Source organism: Callithrix jacchus, chromosome 14 (assembly GCF_049354715.1).
Source record: "Callithrix jacchus isolate 240 chromosome 14, calJac240_pri, whole genome shotgun sequence".
NCBI lineage: Eukaryota > Metazoa > Chordata > Mammalia > Primates > Cebidae > Callithrix > Callithrix jacchus.
Window position 1 is genome coordinate 46,478,546 of NC_133515.1, and position 19,950 is coordinate 46,498,495.

The 19,950-nt window shown below is 37.5% G+C and overlaps 1 long non-coding RNA gene across 4 annotated transcripts in view; it reads left to right on the forward strand.

The window, feature by feature from the left end:
• LOC128929614 (uncharacterized) overlaps positions 1–19,950 on the forward strand; it is a 182,709-nt gene that overhangs the window by 28,090 nt on the left and 134,669 nt on the right. For 3 of the 4 annotated variants that reach the window (XR_008476358.2, XR_008476360.2, XR_008476361.2), the window contains exon 2: positions 8,592–8,713. This is a non-coding gene — a long non-coding RNA (uncharacterized LOC128929614). The remainder of the gene's footprint in view (positions 1–8,591; positions 8,714–19,950) is intronic. The other variant, XR_008476359.2, reaches the window with a different exon arrangement.

Sequence of the window (19,950 nt, forward strand, 5' to 3'; positions counted from 1 at the left end):
TGTAATTAAGGTCAGTTATGGAATTTAAGACAGGGACACTATCCTAGGTTATCTGGGTGGTCTCAATTTAATAATGCTAACCTTTAAAAGCTAGAGACAGAAATATAAGCTAGAAAGAGATGAGCTAGCTAGAAAGATAGAAATGATCTTTTCTTTACCTAGAAAAGGTATAATAGAGTCAGAGAGAAATTCAAACTTTGCTCCTAAAGGCTACCTGTTTTTCTTCTTTTACTCTCTTATGTGGCTGCCTCCAGCAACAGGGCTGGAAGCAGCCACACAGAAAGTAAAAGAAGAAAAACAGGTAGCCTTTAGGAGCAAAGATTGGTCCCTAGATGACAGCCAGCTAGGAAGTGAAGATGTTAGTCCTAGATAAGCAGAAGGAACTGAATTCAGCCAACAACCTGAGTGAGCTTGAGAGAGGTTTCTTTTCCAGAGCTTCTATGAAGTCTAACTGAGACCTTAATTTGTCTTATGAAACCATAGACAGGAGATCCAGCTGAGCTCACCTGGACTTCCATCCTACAGAAACTGAACTATGAGATGATAAATTTGTATTGGTTGAAACAACCAAATTTGTTAATTTGTTATGGCAGCAATAAAAGGCCAATACAGTGGTTAACAGATTTGAACAGACATTTCATCAAAAAAATTATACTAATGGCTAATAAGCCCGTGAAAAGGTGCTCAAAATAATTAGTGATTAGGAAAATGTGAATTGAAATGAGATACTGCAATGTGCCCATTAAATGGCTTGAAAAAAAGACTGACAACATCAAGTGTAGGTGAGGATGGGGAGTAACTGGAACTCTCATACATTGCTTCTGGGATTGTAGAATGAGACAGCAACTTTGGAAAAAGCTTAGCAGTTTTTAAAAAGTTAAACATAAACTTACTGTACAATTCAGAAATTCCATGCCTAGATATCTACCCAAGGGAAATGCAATCATAAATTCACACAAAGCTTGTACATATATGTTCACAGCAGGAGTATTTATAGAAGCCAAAAAGTAGAAACAATTTATCAACTGATGAAAGGATTAACAAAGTGTTGTATATCTATAAAGTAGAATACAATTCATCAATAAAAAGGTACAGACTACAGATACATGCTATGACATAATGAATCTAAAAATATTATGCTAAGTGAAAGAAGCCAGATGCAAAAGACTTGTATTGCATGATTCCATTTATATGAAGTTTCCAGAAAAGCCAAATTTATAGAGACAGAAAACAGATGAGTGGTTGCCTGGGGCTGAGAGTAGAAGTGAAGATTGACTGCAAACAGGCACCAGGGAGCTTTCTGGGGTGATGGAAATGTTTCAGAGCTATATTGTGATGATAGAGTTGCATAACTCTATACATTTACCAAAGTTCACTGAATTGTATGCTTAGGATGGGTGGATTTTATGTTGTATAACTTGTACCTCAATCAAAAAAGATGGTAATAATTAACTTTGGTGAAAATACAAGAAAGGAAATGTAATCATAGTACAGTGCTCAGCTATGAGTAATATTTATACAGACTTAACTGAATATTGATTTAATCTAAAAATGACTACAACTGATATGGAATCATAGAGGAGGTAAAGCAGAGGCAATGGGAGTGTAAGAGAGTAAAATGCTCAATTACCATAATAGGAAGTAATTAGATAATGCCCAACATTCATGTATCTAAGCATAGCAAATACACATACTATTTAAACATATAAAGTTAGGTAAATGTCAAAAGAAACAGCTGAAAGAATCAAAGTGACTGCCTCTGAAATTACCAAGCAGGGAGTAGAAAAAGTGGGTGGGGAATGGTTAATTTTATGTTATAAACCTTTTAGTACAATTTGAAATTTTAAAGCATATAAATTTAATAAGAAAGAGTTTAAACATACAAGCTTCCTTATTTTTTTTCTCTCCTAATTTATATTTTTCTTTCCTCTGCTTTCTGGGAGATTTTTCTAACATTTTTCTAAATATTATTTTCTAATAAATCTATTGAGTTAAAAACAATTGATGCTCTCATGTTTTCAATTCCATATTCTTTCTTGTGTTCGAGTGTTCCTTTTTATAGCATCTTATAAATGATCTTCTTTCTCTAGGACTGTGTTTTTCTCAAGTTTTCTTTTCCCAGCAGCCTTTGTTTCCTTTGCATGTTTTTTTTCTGTTTTCTTGGTCTCAGTTGTTCACATTATAAGGTTTTCTCTACTGTCTAGGGGATCTTGGTAGCCTACTTATGTTTAAGAGTATCAACCTAAGATAATATCCACAGAATAAACTCCTGGTGCTCTGCCTGGTAATGGGGGATAATTTGCCCAACTTAACGGAGTAGAGGAGGGGATTTGGTGTCTGTTTCTTAAACTGTTCTTAACCATTTTTCCTTATGTTAGCATGCCATTTCTGGGAGCACTTGGGTTTTCTGATATCTAAGCCTTTGGAGAAGTCTGTGAACGCATTCAGGCTTCCCACGTTACTGGACTCGGATTCATCTTCTTCCAGTTTCCCATCATTTGCCATTGCTTCATCTACTTTCCCTTTCCCCAAACGTGGTTGAAGTTGTATCTCCTCCTGTTCTACTCATACTTTGAGATTTATGTCTTTAAAAGCAAAAATCCCTTTATTGCTATTTTTAGTGGAAGGGAGAAAAATTGTAGGGGTATGTTCAATCTTCCATTTTATCTACATAACTGACATAGTTATTTTGACTGCAGCATTATTTTTGATGTTGCATACACAAAGAAACAATTAAAATCTCAGTTTCCAAGGAAAATTGGTAAGTGATGTTTGAAATGGACATCCTCACCCTGGAGCAGAGAATGTCAACTTCTGGGGAAAGACATGAGATTGATAAAAATTAAGTCTGAGGATTAGGGAGTTGGAGGTTGGGATGGGCTAGGGTTGGCACAGATAGTGAGGGATGAGGTGGGTGTCAGACAACATGCAGAAAAAATTATATGAAACCCAGACTCATATGTCTACTCAATAACAACCTTTTTTCCCCAGAACCAGTCTAAGCAAAATATGTGCTTATTTTCTAGTATCCTACATAATATGCATAGCAAATCCTATCATTTCTTTGGTATAATGGCAATAGTCATACTCATTTAATTTTAAATAATACATGCATTTATAAGCTTGATGACGGCACATATTTTTCCATTGAAAAATTTAAAGAAATCCTCTGCTTTTGGTAGTCTTCTTGATTACGGTTCCCAAAGCAGAGTTTGAATAATTCAGAAATGCATTTCTTAACTCCTATTGATCATATAAATGGGGGAAATTTCCCCCAAGTCCAAAGTATCTTATTTTTTCTTCAGCTAGAGGTGTTATCAATTTTTTTATTTTTACATAAGTTTTAATTTTGATTCAGTATTTCTTATAAAATGACTGTAAGGTAAAGGATATTTGTGTTACATTATAGTCTTATTCTCAGCTCCAGATTGTACAGAATATGCTCACATCTCTTTTCCAGTCAGATCTTTTAGTATTCAATTTTATACATACATTTAATTGAATTCTTTAGGCTATTGTATAATAATCATTTAAGAGCTATTTACATATCCTTAAAAGCCAACTCAGTTATGACACCTAAAAATTATTGTTAGTTCTAAAAGTAACATATACTTGTAAAAAATTTATGTCATATTAAAATGAAAAAGAGTGAAAGTGTCACTTAATTGAAGTGATTATGTTTGCTAAGCATCTTCTTTGCTAAAATAATATGCTAGTAACAAAGCAATGATTTTACATTCTGACGGACTAACTTGAATGTTAAAATAGCCAAGACAATAGCCTCTTTAGTCATTGTATTGGGATCAGTAAGTTTTCCTCAAACCGCTCTGTGCATTTGATTAGTGATACTGTTGCATCTTGAGAGGAAAGGTATCTGGATGCAAATGGTAAAAGAAAAGCCTCAGAAGTGGTGAAGGAAGAGAAAGATGTTGACTGATTAGAAAATAATTGCTTTGGAGAACAGAGGTGGATTTCTGGTAAATGCACCCAGGGGTGTGTTCAGTGATGTGAATCAAAACCTTTTCTACCTCGCAGGTACTTTGTTCTTAACATTCTGATTCATAAAGTCTGAGCAATTCTGGAATGTACTTCTTAACTCCTCCTTATTGTTTGCAGAGACGTTGGAAATTCCTTGAAGAGTAAGATGTGCTCTTTTGCCTTCAGTCAGTGTAGTTGCCACATTTTGTCTTTTTGTAAATCCTTGTCATGAGGTTAAGAACAGAATTAAATGGAAACTTGTAGGATATTTATACAGACAGGAGATTCAAATGCACTGTGTTTGTCTTACTTCTGCTGTCATTTATATTCTACAGCTTTCATATGATCATTCATTATGGTGTAGAAAACATGACGCTATTGTTTCCAGAGCAAAGCTTTATAGGACTATGTTTTTATTAGGGAGGAGTATGTGATTCAAAGGAAGGAGAATTGAACTTCAGCAGATATGAATTTGAGTCCCAATCTGTCACTCACTAGTTGTGTGAAATGGGGCTAAGTTATTTAACTTCTCTGAATTTCAGTTTCTTCATTTGCAAAATGAGATTATACCTGCTGCTTGGGGTTGTTGTGAGACTTAAAGTGACATTGTTTGGGAAAGTGCAGCATCAGTTATAATAATGAGCAAAGATAAGTGTGGTCCTTGCCTTCATGGAGTTTGCTATCAGGAGGGGCAGTCAGTATTAGATAATCTATATCACTAGCAGATATAAAACTGCGTCTGTGACATGCTACTCCATTTCTCATTCCACTTCCAAAAAACTCCACTGTCTCTGTCTTCATCATATAGGGCATCTTCACTTTGTGGTTGATAGGCTTGAATTTCAGTTACCACAGTTTAAAAAGTACCTACTCACCAGCAACGTGGCTCAAATTTCAGCTACCACAATATATTAACTGAGTAATACTAGCTCTTCAGTTCATAGATCTCTAAAAAAAAATAGCTGCTCATCATAATCAATGACCAATCATGTAACTTCTTTCAGAGCTTGTCAGTGACTTGTCACAGCACGTCTGTAATTCCCAGACAGCAAAGTGTGCAGTTGTGTTGACTCCTTGTCTCTTAGTGATAAGTATACATGACATTTTACAAAAATGGGTAATTGAAAGAAGAAATTGACACATAAAGATGAAAGTGTGACCAAAAAACCCCAAAATGATAATAATAGTGGAAGTAAAATGCAAATCAAATGTAAATCAGCAAATCAAAAGTTATAGAAGAAATACTTATCCATGGGAATGTAGGTGCTACCATACTTCAAGAGACTCTAGATTTGTAGCCAGAAGGACTTCGTTCAGATGGACTTACCAACAAAAATGAAGAAAGCAGTTGTAATAAAAAGGATGAAGATGTCCTAGAGGAAATGATAGAGAAATAACTGCACACTAAACTCTCAGAAGTACTTCATAATGTTAAAAGTACAAACATTAAATGTTGAAAGTTGACCCAAATTTAGATAGAAGTGTAATAATTCACCAAGGCATATAGGAAATAGGCTTGCTCATTATTGTAAGTTACATGGCAAATTTAAAAAGGTAAGAACTGTTCAAACAACTTGTTATGTTTTTTACAAAGAAACAAAGCACTAATTTTCTAATGTTTCAAATTACAGTGTCCTAAATAAATAATTGTTTTAGTATTTTTAGTATTTCATTTCCCTATACATTTTAACAGACAGAGAGTTTCTAATGTTGTGAGAAAAATTTTAAAAGTTGTAGGATAATCATAATTATTCCTATTGATTAAGATAAGAATGTTGATTATTAAGTTATACAGTCATGTTTACTGTTCTGCAGTATATTCAAACCAAAGATTGCCTGGGAATAATAAAAATTCAAAAATCACCTCTTGCTTGGATTATTGCTGTAGTCATCTGAACTGTTTTTTCTGCTTCTAGCCTTATTCTCCTGAACCTTATTCTCAACACAGAAGCCAGAGTCATCCTGAAAAACATACACTAGATCCCATCATGCTTCCACTACTGGCTTCTGATCTCACTTAGAACAGAAGCCACCATCCTCACTTTTATAAGGCCTCCTGTGATCTACATCCCAGGTTCTTTTCTGTTCCTGCCCTTGTCTTCTATTACTCTCCCTTGTTTCTCTCTGCTTTAGCCAGAGAGTTTGATCACTGTTTTTCAAGCCACCAGGCAGCCTTCTGGCCAGGGCCTTTGCACTTGCTACTTCTTTCCTGGAATGCTCTTTCTCCAGTTAGCTCCATAACTTATTCCCTCATTTCCTCCAGGACTTATCCAAAAGTGATTATTTCCCTGGCTACCCCATATCTGAAGTTTCAACCCTTCCATTCTCATCTCTCTTTTCTTCTTTATTTTTATCTTTTCCATAGCAAGTATCACTAACACTATGTTTTTCACATTTTAATCTTGCTTATATTTATTTCCTTCACTACAATGTAAATAGAAAGAAGACAGGGATTTTCTTTCTGTTTTTGTTTTCTATTACATATCCCCAGTGCCCACAACAATGCCTGACATGTGGTATGTGGTCTCTGAATATCTGCTAAATTAATGTGGAGTACATGATTGAGAGTCTACACTTTTCAAACTTTTCAGAAATAAAATTATTTCTGGATCATAAAGGAATTATTTTATGATAGTTCACAAGTAAATGAGTATTTTTTACCATCTAAATATTAAACTTAAGATAAAAACAACTAAATACAGCTTTGCCTTCCATGACAAACATATTATCCTTAGTTTACTATGTGGTGGTAAAGGAGGGATGTTTGCTTGTGTTGTTGGCATTAAAAGCCATGGAGTGGGCCGGGTGCGGTGGCTCATGCCTGTAATCCCAGCACTTTGGGAGGCCGAGGCGAGTGGATCACGAGGTCAAGAGATCGAGACCATTCTGGTCAACATGGTGGAACCTGTCTCTACTAAAAATACAAAAAATTAGCTGGGCATGGTGGCATGTGCCTGTAGTCCCAGCTACTCAGGAGGCTGAGGCAGGAGAATTGCCTGAACCCAGGAGACAGAGGTTGTGGTGAGCTGATATTGCGCCATTGCACTCCAGCCTGGGTAACAAGAGCGAAACTCCGTCTCAAAAAAAAGAAAAAAAAAAAAAGCCATTGAGTTATACAAAAGGCGCCATGCAACAAAGTCCTGAAGAAAATATTTGGTTGCATTTCACCAGCTAATGCAGTTGGGAGGGAGATCTTTTGTTCAAAGAAATCATACTATAACTAAAGAAAAAAGGAACACTTCACATAATAATACCTTTAATTCTCCATGGATTAAAAACAGAGGAAAAAATTAAGTAGCTCTTGCTGATATAGTTTTCAGCTATGTCCGCTGTAGCAATCACACTATTCCTCTCCTCGAAGTTTCTGCAACTGCTTTTCGTGACCAATAATTAAAAAATTTTCTACCTCATTTTTAACACTTTTATCCAATGTATGAATCTTTCACTTTTACGTTTTTGTTTCTCACCTTTATTTCTATCTTTTCCTCTGCCATGTTCCCTAACCTTGAAATTGCTTTTCTTTCTTAAACTAGCTTTCCCCCAATTCTCTCCTTATGCTTTTTTCTATGAAGATTTTAAGATGCTTATAGAAAATTCTTTTGCAGAGATAAAATATGGATGTAATTGAGTTAGATTGAAAGATTAAAATGAAATATCGAGAGACAGTTTAATTGTCATTAGCTGAGGGATTTTCTTGTTTTCCCCAGTGTGTTCAGGGCCTAAGTCTATATTTGTGGGATGAGTAAGAAAATATCATGTGATCTGGCCGGGTGCTAGGGCTCACATCTGTAATCCCAGGACTTTGGGAGGCCAGGGCAGGCAGATCACCTGAGGCCAGGAGTTTGAGACCAGCATGGCCAACATGATGAAACCCTGTCTCTACTGAAAATATAAAAAAGTCAGTCAGGCATGGTGGTGCATGCCTGTAATCCCAGCTACTCAGAAGGCTGAGGCACCAGAACTGCTTGGGCCCGGAAGGCGGAGGTCTTGGTAAACTGAGATCCACCACTGCAATCCAGCCTGGGTGACAGAAAGATAATCTGTCTCAAAAAGTAAATAGATAAATAAAATAAAAAAGAGAATAGAAAATATCCTGTGAGCTATGCCAGTCTGGGAGTCTAGGCCTGTGTTGGGCGCAGCATCTTGCAGCTCCCTCAGGCTTATGAGATCTCCTGTGATCTTACCCTGTGTAGGACTGAAAAGCCCACTTTGTCCTGGGGTTCCTCCCGGACTCTTGGTGCCAGCTAATTGCTCCAAACCTCTCTCTTTGAGCAGGCTCAGCCATGCTCTGAATGCCAGCCTCTGGTCATCTGCTCATTTTAGTCCTCTCCCCCTGGACTCTACATGTTCTCCCTGCCCATCCTACTGTCACTGCCCTTCTAATACTGTCCACTCTGCCCACTGAAGCCTCTACTCCACAGTAAATAAGCTCTCCCCTTGGTCTTCAGCCTTTCCTAGATCTCCCTTAGCTGTATGACTGAAATGAAATCAGAACTCCCTGAAATGTGTGATGGGGATAAGCTGGAAACAATGTCTAACTTCTCATGCCTATGTGCCTACTCTGTTCTACTCTAGTGTAAAAACATTGTGGTGTTTTTCCTTTTGTTTTGTAGAGACAGGATCTCATTTGATCACCCAGGCTGGAGAATGCAGTGGTACGATCACAGCTCATTGTAACCTGGAACTCCTGGGCTCAAACACTTCTCCCGCCTCAGTCTCCCACGTGAGTTTACAGGTGCTTGCCATCGTATCTTATTTTTAAATTTTCTTGGAAAATGGGGTCTTGCTGTTTCTGAGGCTGGTCTCAAATTCCTGGGCCTCCCAACACACTGGGTTGATAGGCGTAAGTCACTGCGACTGGCTGAAAATTGTCCTCTTTTGAGGCTTCTCTCTTCAGATGCTAACCATCTACCTTACTAGTCAATGTCATTAACTGAACTGTGGGCTCATAGAGCTGCCTTCATCAACAGCACTGGCCCCTGGCTCAATTGTTCCTTTCACTTTGGGTCTACATCCATTCTTGGTCATGCATGTCTACCTGGAGGCACTTTTCAACCATTAGGAGCTATGGCCACCATTTTAGGCTATATGTTGTTTTTTTGAGTTGGAGTCTTGCTCTGCCACCAGCTGGAGTGCAATGGTGCCATCTCAGCTTACTTCAACCTCTGCCTCCTGGGTTCATGCAATTCTTCTGCCTCAGCCTCCTGAATAACTGGGATTACAGGGGCTCGCCACCATGCCCAACTAATTTTTTTGTATTTTTAGTAGAGACAGTGTTTCACCATGTTGGCCAGGCTGGTCTCCATGCTGACCTCATGATCCACCCACCTCGGCCTCCCAAAGTGCTGGTATTACAGGCGTGAAACACTGTGACTGGCCTATAATTAATTTTTTTAAAGCAGTGAGACAGACATTTCATAATACTAAACATGGAATTCTATGTAATTGTTTACATATATTAAGATCCTGTAGAAGAATGAAACACTCTACCCTTTTGAATTGAAGAATGACCTAGTGACTCTCTTTGGCCTATGCAATATGAAAGGACAAATCATATGTTACTTTCATTTAAAAGTCGTAAGAACCAGGGAGTGCTTCACTACATTTTCCTCACCTCTGTGCTCGCTGAGATTTAATAAAAGTGTGCAATCAACTGTTATTTTAAGCCACTATTTCCTTGTTGCTGATTCTCTCAGCACAGTTTAGCCTATACTGATGGATATATTAAGAAACAGATCACTTATTCTCCACACACATAAAATAAGGTTTTATCTGTAAGGTACTTTATTTTCTATCCAAAATAATCTATGCTAATTTGTGTGTGTGTTTGTGTGTGTGTGTGTGTGTGTGTGTGTGTGAGACGAGAGAGAGTGAGAGAGAGAGAGAGAGAGACAGCGAAAGAGAGAGCAGCGTACTGGTATATCAAACTAGTCTAGATCCTTCATGCTCCTAAAGACAAACATGGATCAATTTTCAAAATACCATCATAGCATATAATCTTCCCCCTTAAAAATACAGTGAAGTATAACCAAAAATAGGAATAGTCCCACAAATCCCTAATGAAGATTACTGCATGAAAGATAATCTTTGACACAATCAGTGGTGGAGAGACTTTCCCAAGCCCCCACCCATTCAGATACAGTCATACCTCAGCAACATGGCAGACTATTCCATATCAACTTCATGATTGCTTGGAAGAGCCCATATTGTGGGCACTGAGCTCCTGAGTGCCTGAGACCTTCTTGTATTAGTGGTTCTAGAAAAGATATTAGACTTTTGTCACTTTGTGGTTTGCAGATGAGGGCCTCTCTGCCTTAAAGGCTCTTTTACCACATTCACCCCCTTTCTTTACCTTTATCAGTCCTGCTTCTGGGATTTGTGGATCAAAGTATACAAACAGTAAAACACCTTCATGCGTATCTAAGAAATATTTGTCAGAAATTTGTATCAGTTTAAACTCCTACTAGCAATGTGTGAAAGGGTCCTTCCCACCAAAAGGAGGACCTATTTTTAATATTATGTTTCAAAATAACATTAATTAAGTTGTTTCAAAAAATGTTTTAAACCACTTAATTGTATACATGTCCAAACCCAATGCTTTATTCTGTGAATGTTTGATACATTATAATTATAGTACTAATAACTGCTATAACTCTTTACCTTGGTTTATTCTATGGAATTACTTCAGCACTTTGGGAAAAATCATTCTGGGTATGCTGCAAAATGTGTTTTATTAGCCATGAGTGGCACCTGAAACTGCAGGTATTTAAGCAATCGCTTCTTGAGAGGTGTTCATCCAAGTGCAAATGAGTTTGGCTCTGAACAGATTTTAGCAGGCATTTGACAGCTTGGATGACTGGCACATTGTCATCTTCATAACACACCTAAAATGCAGAGTGCCAAAAATCACAAACAGGTTGGGTGTAGTTAAAGATCTGAGACCTTGTCCAGCTTAGTTAACATTTTAAATCATAGCAGCAGAAATATGCCAACTTTAATTAAAATTGCAGCTTATGGTGTAAAACATGACTACCTGATTCACAGATATATATGTTTTTATATTAATGTTCCATATTTGTGTTGTAAGACTCATGTATTGTATGGACTTGGCAGCTGATGGTACTGGGAACCCTTTGGGGCAATGATGGATGATTTTGGTATAACAAGCAGCAATTGCTTTCTCTGATCATTTTGATTCTGTGCTCTAGGGCTATATAACTTGGGTAATTTTTATTGATGAGGAACAAAATCCATTTTGTTACACCATATATTGATGATAAACATTAATAGAGGACAATGAAAGGACTCAGAGAGTCAGTGGTTCACAGCATGTAACACATTCTTATAGGGAAGTGCTAGGGTTTATTTCATTAGAGAGACTTTGGACCATAGGGTGTGTGTGTGTGTGTGTGTGTGTTTTAATGTTCCGCAGTTGGTGAAATACAAAAAAAGAGAGCAAAGTTGTGTCCCCAACCAAGTCTCATCTTGAAATGTAGTTCCCATAATCCCCACATGTTATGGGAGTGACCAAGTAGAGATAATTCAATCAGGGGATGGTTTATCATGTTTTCATAATAGCGAGTTAGTTATTATGAGATCCGATGGTTTTATAAGGGACTCCCTTCTTCACTGATCACTCACACTTCTTCTCCCTGCTGCCATGTGAAGAAGGTGTTTGCTGCCATGTGTTTGCTTTCCCTTCCATGGTGATTGTAAGCTTCCTGAGGCCTCCCCAGCCATGTTGGGGTGAGTCAACTAAAACTTTTTCCTTCATCAATTACCAGTCTTGAGTATGTTTTATAGCAGTATGAGAATGGACTGATAAAGTAAATTGATATCAGGCCATGGGGCTCTGTTGTAAACATACCCAAAACTGTGGAAGCAACTTTGGGACTGGGTAGCAGGCAGATTTGGAAGTTTGGAGGGCTCAAAAGAAGACAAGAAAACATGGGAAAGTTCAGAAATTCCTGGAGACTTGTTGAATGGCTTTGATGAAAATGGTGATAGTAGTATGGACAATGAAGGCCAGGCTAAGGTGGTCTCAGATGAAGATGTGGAACTTCTTGGGAACTGGAGTAAAGTCACTCTTGCTATACAAAGAGATTGGCAGCATTTTGCCCCTGCCTTAGAGATCTGTGAAACTTTGAACTTGAGAGAGATAGTTTGGGGTATTTGGCAGAAGACATTTTTAAGCAGCAAAGTGTTCAAAAGGAAGCAGAGCATAAAAGTTTGGAAAATTTGCAGCTCAACGATGCAATAGAAAAGAAAACCCCATTTTCTGGATATAAATTCAAACCTGTTGCAGAAATTTGCATAAGTAACAAGGAACTGAATGTTAATCACCAAGACAATGGGGAAAATGTCTTCAGGGCATGTCAGAGCCTTCATGACAGCATTTCCCATCACAAGCCTGGAGGCCTAAAAGGTAATAATGGTTTCCTGAGCTGGGCCCAGGCCCTCCCCCACAACTGTGTGCAGCCTAGGGACTTGGTGCCCTGAGTCCTATCTGTCCCAGCCATGGCTAAAATGGGCCAAGGTACTACTTGGGCCATGGCTTCAGAGGGTGCAAGGCCACAGCTTCCATGTGGAGTTGGGCCTGTGGGTGCATAGAAGTCAAGAATCAAGGTTTGGGAAGCTCTGCCTAGACTCAGAGGATACGTAGAAATGCCTGAATGTCCAGGCAGAGGTGTGCTGCTGGGATGGAGCCCTCACAGAAACCCTCTGCTAGGTCAGTGCAGAAGGGAAATGTGGGGCGGAGCCCCCACACAGAGTTCCTACTGGGCTACTGTCTAGTGGAGCTGTGAGAAGAGGGCCATCATCCTCCAAACCCCAGAATGGTAGATCCACTGACACCTTGTACTGTGTGCCTGGAAAAGTCACAGAAACTCAACACTGGCTAAAAGCAGCCAGGAGGGGTCTTTATCCTTCAAAGCCACAGAAGTGGAGCTGACCAAGGCTGTGGGAGCCCACTTCTTGTATCAGTGTGACCTGGATGTGAGACATGGAGTCAAAGGAGATCATTTTAGAACTTTAAGGTTTAATGACTGCCCTTTTGTATTTCAGACTTGCATGGGACCTTAGCCTCTTTGTTTTGGCCTGTTTCTCCCATTTGTAGGGTGTACCCAGTGCGTGTACCCACGTTGTATCTAGGAAGTAACTAACTTACTTTTGATATTACAGGCTTGTAGGTGGAAGGGACTTGCCTTGTCTCAGATGACACTTTGGGTTTAGATTTTTTATTTAATGCTGGAATGAGTTAAAACTTTGGGGGACTGTTGGAAAGGCATGATTGTGTTTTGAAATGTTAGGACATGAAATTTGGGAAGTGTCAGGAGCAGACTGATATAGTTTGGTTGTGTTCCCACCCAAATCTCATCTTGAATTATAGTTCCCATAATCTCCATGTGTCATGGGAGGGACCAGATGGAGATAATTGAATTATGGGGTGGCTTCCCCATTCTGTTCTCATGATAGTGAGTTAGTTCTTATGAGATTTGATGGTTTTATAAGGAGCTTCCTCCTTCACTGGGCAATCACACTTTTTCCTGCCGCCACATGAAGAAGGATGTGTTTGCTTCTCTTTCCACCATGATCGTAAGTTTCCGGAGCCTCTCGCTCCAGCCATGCTGAACTTTAGGTCAATTAAACCTCTTTCCTTTAGAAATTACCTAGTCTTGGATATGTGTTCACAGCAGTGTTAAAATGGACTGATATAGGCTCTATCTTTTTTATTAAATTTACTTTTCCAAAAAAGTTTATTAAGTTGCAAAATATTTATTAGATGTTTTTATTCCTAGCATAATGTCATCAACATGTATTGAGTACCTATTTTTAATTTTCTTCTCGATGTTTTTCTTTCAAAGAGGAAATATAGGTATCCTGATCAAAGAATGGAGAGAGTAGGGCATGACATAGGTAAAAAGAGAAGTCATTAAGGAATGAGAATCAGGAGAATCAAAGCTAGAGTGTCAGAATGGAGTGGAGAGGAGGAAACTGCATTTTGTTAATAAATAAATTACTAGTAGTTCTAACAATCAGCACTTTGAGGAAGATACTTATCATAAGGCCATTAGTTTAAGAGCTGCAAGAGACCATGGTGAGTTTTAATTCCCTCATTCATTTTTCCAAGCAAGAAAATTGAGATACAGGAACTTGTCTGAGATCTCATAAAGTGGGGTGGGTTTCAGAGGTTGGGGGTGGCAGTTAAAGCTGAGATCAGAAGGCAGATTCTTATATTTTCACTTCTGTGATCACTTTTTGATGCTTCAACTAATATGTCCACTTTAGAGTTTAATTTGCTGAAATCTGGAGTATAGGTGACTGATAGTCCTTAAATTAAACATGTTAAAAATTATACAATAAATCAGTTTTATCCCTTTAAGAATCACTAAGAAATTATACATTAATTCCAAAACTGATTTATGAGCTGTGTAACCTTGGGCACATTTCTTCATCTTTCCACTCTTTCATTTTCTCATCCATAAGATGAATATATTGACCTTGCAAAGTTGTTATAAGGTTTATAGAAAATGTATGTAGCACTATACGTCCTCAAGAAATAGTAGCTAGTAATTTAAAAAAGAACCACAGCTAACATTTATTGATATGTGCTTTCTGCTTAGTACTTTATATGAAATATCTCTTTTGTTCATTTACATTATTTTTATGAATATTATCACTTAAGATATGTGGTACTCTTTTATTATCATATAAAATTACAGTGCACTGGGTAACAACATTTTGTTCAGTAGCAGACTGCATATATGAAGATGGTCTCATAAGATTATGGAGTGAAACATCCTATCACCTAAGTGACATTGTAGCCATCCTAATGCCATAGCATAACACATTACTCACATTTGTTGTGATACTCATGTATAAGAACCTAGTGCACTGCCAGTAGTGTAAGTCTAGCATATATAATTATATACAGTATATAATGCTTGATAATGATAATAAACTACTATGTTATTGGCTTATGTGTTTATAATATTATACCTTTTATCATTATTTTAGAGTATACTTACTCGTATACATGAAAAAAGTTAGCTGTAAAACAGCCACAGGCAGGTTTTTCAGGAAGTATTCCAGAAGGAGGCATTGTTATCATGGGAGATAACAGCTGAAGAACTTCCAGTAAGATAAGATGTATAGGTGGAAGATAGTAATATTGATGATCCTGACCCTATGGAGGCCAAGGGTAAGGTGTGTGTGTGTGTGTGTGTGTGTAACTTAGATTTTAATTATAAAGTTTAAAAAGTTAAAAAAAAAAAGAAAAGAAAGAAAAGTATCTTCAAAAATAAGAATACAATAAAGCTGTACAATGTGTTTGTGTTTTAAACTAAATATTTTTAGAAAATAGTCAAAAGAGTTAAAAAGTTTAAAAGGTTTATAAAATAAAAATGTTAGTCATTTAAGGATTAGTTTGTTATTAAAGAAAGAACACAACATGGTGAAACCCCTTTTCTACTAAAAATACAAAAAATTAGCTGGGCATGGTGGCGCGTGCCTGTAATCCCAGCTACTCAGGAGGCTGAGGCGGGAGAATTGCCTGAACCCAGGAGGCGGAGGTTGCGGTGAGCTGAGATGGTGCCATTGCACTCCAGCCTGGGTAACAAGAGCGAAACTTCATCTCAAAAAAAAAAAAAAAAAAAGAAAGAACAAAAATGTTAAATAGACTTATTGTAGCCTAAGTATCTGGTGTTTATAAAGTGTACCATTAGGTACAGTAATGTTCTAGGGCTTTACATTCACTCACCACTCACTGACTGACCCAGCTTGCAACTTCTTGCAAGCTCCTTTCATGGTAAGTACCCTACAGAGGTGTACCATTTTAAATCTTTGATATGGTATTTTACTGTACTTTGTCTATGTTTAGATATGTTTAGATGCACAAATACTTACTATTGTGGTACCATGGCTTGCAGTATTCAGTACAGTAATGTGCTGCACAGGTTTGTGGCCTAGGAGCAATAGGCTATACCACATATCATAGGTGCGTAGTAGGCTTCCTGTATTCCTTGGCTCATGGCTCCATTCTTCCATCTTTGAAGCCAACAACATTAGGCCAAATCTGTCTCACACTGCTCTTTCACTTCCACTTATAAGGACCCCTGAGATTCCACTGGGCTTACACAGATAATTTAGGATAATCTTATTATAAGGTTGGTTGATTAGCAGCATTAATTTCATCTGCAACCTAAATTTTCCCTTGCCATGTAACAAAACACATTTATAGGTTCTGGATATTAGGATGTAGACATCTTTATGGTTTTGGTGGCGGGGGTTGTTATTCTGCTTCCTACAAAAAAGAAGTAGAAATCTCTAGTTAAGAGCTGAATAATCTCACTATACTATAGTTAATATTCTCTGCAGGAAAGAATCTGATAGCATAGACATATTCTTCACCAAGTTTTTTTTGTCTTCAGTACTGCCTTGCAATAGTGAGATTTTTTTTTTTTTTGCCAGCAAAGTTTCTTTTATAAAGAATTTGTATGCAACAATTTCTTTAAAATATGCTAGTATTATTATTCCTAATATTTCACAATTACTTGTCCCCAAAGAGATAGTGTAGTAGAAGAAAGAAATTTTTGGTGGGAGTGGGGACCAGGAGGGAGTACAGAAGGGTCAGCGAGAATTCAGTATCTACTGTGCCTTTGCATTATGCACTCTGATTGTCACTGCTGCTGCTATGAGCACAGGTTTTGCAGGCAGATGAACCTGAGTTTGAATCTTACTGCCTCTTATTAGCCAAGTGACCCTGGGCAAGTTATTTAAATTTTATAAGCTGTGATTTGCTTACATGCAAAACAAAAATGTTGGCACTTATTTTACAGGATCATTGATATTGAATGAGATGCATGCAAAGCATTTTACATACTACCTGACTCATAACGAAGACCCCAGTAACATGAGCAGCTGTTGTGGAGGCAGTTGTTATTTTCATCTCCCTGAACTTCAATTCCATTGTTTTCAGGGAAGGGTTGTATCAGATGCTCTCTAAGATTCATCCTGTTCTAATAGTCCATGATGGGTCGCTGTGGTGGCTCTCACCACTATAATCTCAGCACTTTGAGAGGCTGAGGCAGGCAGATCATCTGGTCAGGAGATCGAGACCATCCTGGTCAACATGGTGAAACTTTGTCTCTACTAGAAATACAAAAATTATCTGGATGTGGTGGCATGTACCTATAATCCCAGATACTCAGGAGGCTGAGGCAGGAGAATTGCTTGAACTCAGGAGGTAGAGATTGCAGTGAGCCAAGATCACGCCACTGCACTCTAGCCTGGCAACAGAGCGAGACCCCGTCTCAAAAAAAAAAAATTCGTGATATTATATATTATTTTTTCTTTATGAAAGGCTTAATTAACTTTGTTTCATTTTATTGCTGAAGAGTGAGATGTGTAGATTTTAATTAGGGATTCAATATCTGTGTTCTAAAGGTTATGTATCAATTTGAGTTATTTATTTCTTGAGATGGGTCTGAGAAGTTATGCATTATTCAGAGACTGTCCTTTTTATCTTAACTTTTAAATTTATTTACTTTTTTGCCCTAAATTGCATTTTATCTCTTCTTAATATAGAGAGAAAACCTTTTTTTTTTTTTCGATGATGGTGGGAGGGCAGATATCTTGTTTCTTTCTTTACTTTCAAACTTCTGTGTCTTTGTGTTTGGGTATCCATCTTTCAAATACATACAAACAAATTTCTATGTTTATTCAGTCTCAGAATTTGTAAGCAATTTGTTTTTTATCTTCACAGATCTTTTAAACTAGAGAATTTAGTTTTTTAATATTTGCTTTTATTAATGGCATTTGGGGATTTATTTCTACCAAATTATTTCATTTTTCCCTTGCTTTCCTCTTTAGTTTGGCTTAAGTTTGGAAATTATGTACCTAGAGGTGATTGTAGAAGCCATTGGAGTGAGTGTATTGTGGAGAATAAGAGTAAAGGAGTTGAAGCAGCAGAACTTGGAGGCAAGTTTAACAAGCCAGTAGAAAGAGACCTTACAAAGAGACTGATGAATCCTGAACAGAGAGACAGGAAGAGGATCTGGAAAGGGTAATGTCTTAGAGTCCAGCAGGGGAAACAATTTCAAATAAGAAGGCATGGTTAGCAATATCAGATGCTACTGAGTCTATGAAAGGGAATTAAATATTGTGGTTAGAAGATTATTGAAGACTTGAAATGAATATTTCAATGCAGTAGTAGGAATAGAAATTTTATGGGCAAAGGAAGGCTTGATATAGAATACAATCTCTGAGGATTTGTAAGAATATGGGACTTTAGCATGAGAAAGAAAGTAACTGTCAAGATATAGAAGCAATAATGCAACAGAACAGGAGCAAATGATGAGCCAAAGTCATCAGAATTACAAAAATCTCCACACTTTCTTTGATGTAGGTTTCTTTTCACGAATCCACTTAGAGACTGCACAGATTACATGCCTAATTACGAGTTGGAAGAAATGCAATATAAATGACGAGGGTGTCTCAGTAGGCAGCACTGATGAATCCATTAATTTGGGTATCATTGATCAAGTCCTGTGAAGTTAATCCCGCAATGTGGGTTAGATCAGAGCATACATTAATAAACGCACTTGCATTTGACCTATAAAATGAATGATCAACATGTCCCATAGGGCTGTGAAACTCGTGGGTTCTCTGAAGAATCATCACTATCACTAAGCCATTTTAAAGGCCTGGTTTTAGATTTTCATTAGGAGAAATATCTCTGAATGCCTCTGCTAATGAAAACCAAGTGCCTAACTTCTGCTAAAACAGACTCAAGGCAATTATTAAAGTTTTTGCTCTCAAAGTGAAAATAAATTAATTTTACTTTCCTTTTACCTTTTGTCTTCTTTCCTTTGGGAAGTGACTGCAATCACCGATTTATTTAGCAAATATTTGTTGAACAACATCAAGAATGTGACACTCAGCCTAAGTGACACTAACTTATTGAATAGCTCAGGAGGAGTTATTTCTATTTTATTTAGGAAAAGAATATTTTAACTAGGATGTACTTCCTCTAGTTATCTTAGAGAAAGCATTGTTTTAGGGTAAGGGTAGTTATCCACACTGCTGAGATTTTTGACTGCTTAGACAAGGCTCTGTTCACCTTCTAGAACTCTAAAAATTGTGCAGTGAGAAAAACATAATGGGTGGCTCCATTTTGAAGTGGCCACCCTATAAAAAGAGGACTTCTCTTTTTGTAAGGAAAACTTTTTTGTTGTTGTTTTTTAAAATGAAAAGCAAGTTCCTGAAAACTCACCTAGATATTGGAAGGGTGCTTTGTTTGCTCTGTATCATCAAGTAACAAGAATTTGATAATTGTCTCTTGGAAACTCAAGAAGGAGTTGTTTAGGGTTTGAGTAATATTTAGAGTAAAGGAGAGATGGAGTAAAAGGGTCTTAGTAGGAAGATGACATGGATAACAGTCAGGACCTAAGCAGGGAAGAGGGTTGGTAAGAATTATTGTAGCAGAATGGCTGAATGTATTTATGATGTAAAATATTCCATTTGAAGTTAGTTTCTGATCTGCAGCATAATTTAATTTTCTTCCATAATCCTCAATAAAAGTCAGTTTTATATAGGACCCTTATTTAATGGTGCTTTGGATAATGCAGGAAGAGGAGCTCTCCTTTGCTTGGGACAGAGTGGAAATGAGGAAGAAAACACCTGGAAGTGAGATGGCAAGGAGGGGGATTTCAGAAAGAGTAGGAATCAGACAGAGGGAGCCTTTTGGGAACCCATGGAAATATTGTGGTATGGTGAGATTTTTCACAGAAAGTGGAATGGTTACAGGATGATTTTGTTTATGAAAACATGGTCTCTGCTACTTGAGTGCAACAGAACTTGGGGATAGGCAGCTTACTCTTGAAACGCTGACAGCAATGCCAGTTGGTCATAATAATGTATTCCCTCATGCAGCCCAGGAAAATAAAAAACAATGGGAAAAAATTGGATTTTGAA